Source organism: Triticum aestivum, chromosome 5A (assembly GCF_018294505.1).
Source record: "Triticum aestivum cultivar Chinese Spring chromosome 5A, IWGSC CS RefSeq v2.1, whole genome shotgun sequence".
NCBI lineage: Eukaryota > Viridiplantae > Streptophyta > Magnoliopsida > Poales > Poaceae > Triticum > Triticum aestivum.
Genome location: NC_057806.1, coordinates 578,006,253 through 578,009,784, shown reverse-complemented (window position 1 = coordinate 578,009,784; position 3,532 = coordinate 578,006,253). Strand labels below are relative to the sequence as shown.

General features: G+C 47.3%; 1 long non-coding RNA gene across 3 annotated transcripts; it reads left to right on the top strand.

Moving 5' to 3' along the window:
* The first annotated feature begins 854 nt into the window (after nt 1–854).
* Nucleotides 855–2,982, top strand: LOC123107788 (uncharacterized). 3 transcript variants are annotated; one of them, XR_006451752.1, is made up of 3 exons: nt 855–1,041; nt 1,887–2,062; nt 2,654–2,982. It is a non-coding gene; the product is annotated as an uncharacterized lncRNA (long non-coding RNA). The 3 variants fall into 3 exon arrangements; XR_006451753.1 differs by having other exon boundaries at nt 1,887–2,389; XR_006451751.1 differs by having other exon boundaries at nt 1,887–2,982.
* Nucleotides 2,983–3,532: the final 550 nt, after the last annotated feature.

Here is a 3,532-nt window from a genome sequence, read left to right as displayed (position 1 = left end):
TCTGCATCTAGGAAAACCACCAAAAAATCATTGCCTTTCTCAGTTACCTCAAATCATCTCTCCTCTAAAATGTAGTGCCAGACCTCTCTTCAGACTGTCTGCATCTAGATCACCATTCATCACCCGGATCAAACCGAGGGTACATGGCCTAGAATCCTCTTTGCTAGATCTGGCATACTGAGCCACAAAGAAACCAAGGTTTGGGTGCCCGAGACCCACTGTCTGCATCAAAGGCTTTGGTTGAAAGGGCCATACACATCTCTTGGTGACATGGGTCTTCTTCTCACAAACCACGCATGTAACCTCCAGCTCACATTCTTTAGATGTGTGCCCCTCTATCTCGCATTTGTAGCACACAATATTCTTTTCAGACCCCACTTTGTCAACACCCATAGGAACCACCACAGAAGACCTAGATCCCCGATCAACACCTGAGGATGACGACGTACTTGTATGCTTCCTTGGTTTCGGTTTCCACTGCCCTGGTTGTTGAATCTCTCCCCATAGGTATGTCATCTTTATCCATCTCTGCTACTCATCCTCTCTCTATATCCTTCGAAATGTTTGTTTCTCTCTCTCCCACAAACTTGTCTCTCTCTCTGCATCTGCCCCGGCTCGCCATCTTCCTTCTTGTCGGGCGTCTCTTTCTCTCCTTGTCTATCCCCGACGGCGAGCTCGACAACACCTCCTTGTAAGTTCTCCTTGCTCCCAGATCTGCCATCACATTTAGGATTCGAGTAGAGGGGGTGAGGACGGGCTGTATATGTACTAGGTAGTCCTATCCTCCCACCTCTTTTATCTACCCCATATCTTCGAGCCCGGCCCAGTGGACGGCCCATCTTGGCCCAGGCCCATCCCAGTCCTCTGTCTCTCTTCACCCACCCTCCCCGATGACGAGTAGAGCCACCAGTTCGTAGGCAATCTACTCGTCGGCGGTGGATCTGGCCTCTCTCGCTCTGGAGTCATCATCTCTCCCACCATGCCCTCGTGCCCAGGGAATTGAAACCTCTCCCCACAGCTGATCTGCTGTTCCTCAATCAGGTACCGAGCATCCACCACCAGATCGCTATTACTCACAAGCACAACTCGATGAAAATCTTCGCGCAACATTAGAAGCCCATCAACCCAATTTAGATTCTCTAAGAAACATGGCAACATCATCGCTGGACATCGCAAGATTCCTCTTTCTAACAAGCGCCGCTCCGTCCGCGCTCCCGTGAAGGGAGGAAGGAGGACCATACCACCGCCATGGCGATGAATCAGGTCTCTCCCCCCACCGGACCTCGTGTCTGTGGTCAGCTCTCCGCCTCGTGGTGGAATTTGTGCCAACGTGCCCGCTGCCACAAACCCTGCGACTCCGCCTTTGCCTCTGCCCACCGAACCACCTCCTCGAGCGATGGCTCGCTGCTCGCATAGATCCTGTCCATCTCCGCCGGTGTCGCTTGAGCAAGGATGTCGTAAGCCTTCTCCTTCCTCGCCTTGCTCCTCCGCTTGGCCTCCAGCACCGCTCCGCCTTGTCCCTTCGCATCCGCGTCGCCAACGGGATCTGGTCCTTCTGGTCCATCCCGCCCCTCTGCCGCCTCCTTATCTCCCTCCGGGCGTCGCCCCCGCTCACCGACGTACTCGACGGCGACCGCACCCGATAGATCGATGCGACCTGCAAGGTCAACGGCGATGGCGTGGAGCGAGAGTTTTCGCATCCGCTGGCCTGGATTATTACGAATCAGTGGAAGTTCTCTCATTTCTTGAAGGAAGAACAAGGCACCAACTTTGTTTAGCACACATGTTTTTTTTTGAAAATTTCTTATGCCAAGTTTACATTAGAAAAGTCTTTTGCCAAGTTTACATTTTTTGGCAATAAATGCTTTGAATTACGGTAAATGTAGGTTTGAAGGGATTTCATGGAACCAGGAAGAGACTTTTAACGCTTATGCTGCTGAGGAGCCTCCTCAACCAAAGCCAGAGTTTGATTCAGGTTACATGAAGGATGGTTCGTCTCAAAAGGACTGCAGGAGCTGGAAGGGACAAGGGGATACAGAAGATGACTGGGGAGAAACCTATAGTAAGACAAGGATACCCGCTTTGTTTGTTGCTAGCATCTCTAGGTATGCTTCTGGTTGACGTGGAAAATATAAATACGAGAAAGTTTACAATATATTGTGGTAGTCTGCGGGAACTTTCCGCTGCAGTGGTGAAGTACGATCCTTGAAGGGTATACTTGGATCATTAAGTGTTGGCCATGTGGTTTTTGTGGCATGGTCGGATGATGATGGTTTCCAAGAAACACGCAGGAAACTTGGTATTAGATACTGCTATAACAGATCTTCTGCTTTGTACGCTATTGTTGACCCATTTAAGGAAGAAGCTGACAAGTCTAGCCATCAACTAAGTGAGCATATCCGTCTTTGGTAACATTAATTTATTCATTTTGTTCTTATCCGTTCCCAGATGCACATTTTTTATATGTTTGAGGACTTCATGTTAATTTTTTATGTTTTTATTTCCTGTATTACCTTAAACAATTGCAAATCACATATATGTCAAAAGATCTTTTCTGTACAAGTTAACAAGATTGGTTACTTTCTTTTTTAATTTTTCATTATATGAAGAGAAGCTTGTCCAACATCGTTTGAGATGATTTGGACATATTCAGTGCAGGCCTCCAGAAGTTCCAGTGCATAGCGGACGTCTAAAGCGTGCGGAGAATGCCAAGAGAGGTCGGGGTAGACCGAATTTGACATGGGAGGAGTCCCTTAAGAGAGACCTGGATGATTGAAGTATCACCAAAGAACTAGCTACAGACAGAGGTGCGTGGAAGCTTGCTATCCATGTGCCAGAGCCATGAGTTGGTTGCGAGATCTGTTGTTGTTGTTGTTGTTGTTGTTGTTGCTGGTGTTGCTATTGTGTTGTTGTTCTTGTTCTGGTTCTTGTTGTTGTTGTTGTTGTTGTTGTTGTTGTTGTTGTTGTTGTTGTTGTTGTTGTTGTTGTTGTTGTTGTTGTTGTTGTTGTTGTTGCTGTTGTGTTGTTGTTCTTATTCTTGTTCTTGTTGTTCTTGTTGTTGAGAAAGGCTATTTTATTTTTTTCATGACCTGTTTCTATTTTGCAACAAGTCCAATGATACTGCAGCTCTGGTCAAGTTAATAGTAGAATTGAGCAGTACTTTTTCCACCAAGATTCAAGTAGGATGACTTCGATTGCTCAATTCTGTTGATTTAGGTCACACAGATTTCCTTCTTTATTTTCTCTTTTCCATTGGGATTGTTTAGGCCAGCATTTTTCTGGCATGGGTGTTAGCACACAACATGGACAAACACCTGTTAGAGGAGGTAGGACTGAACAAGCCTGTGGATGGGTACACCCGGTGATCATGATGCATTAAACGCTAGGCGCTGCACCAGTAGCAAAGCCTCAAGACCCCTCGCGCCCGCCGTCGCCCAATCCCTGGTTTTTATCCTGATCATGTCGAGTAGGCTAGTTAGGATGAGTCGGGTGTCTTCGAAGATGATCGTGTTGCGATGCTTCCATATGCATC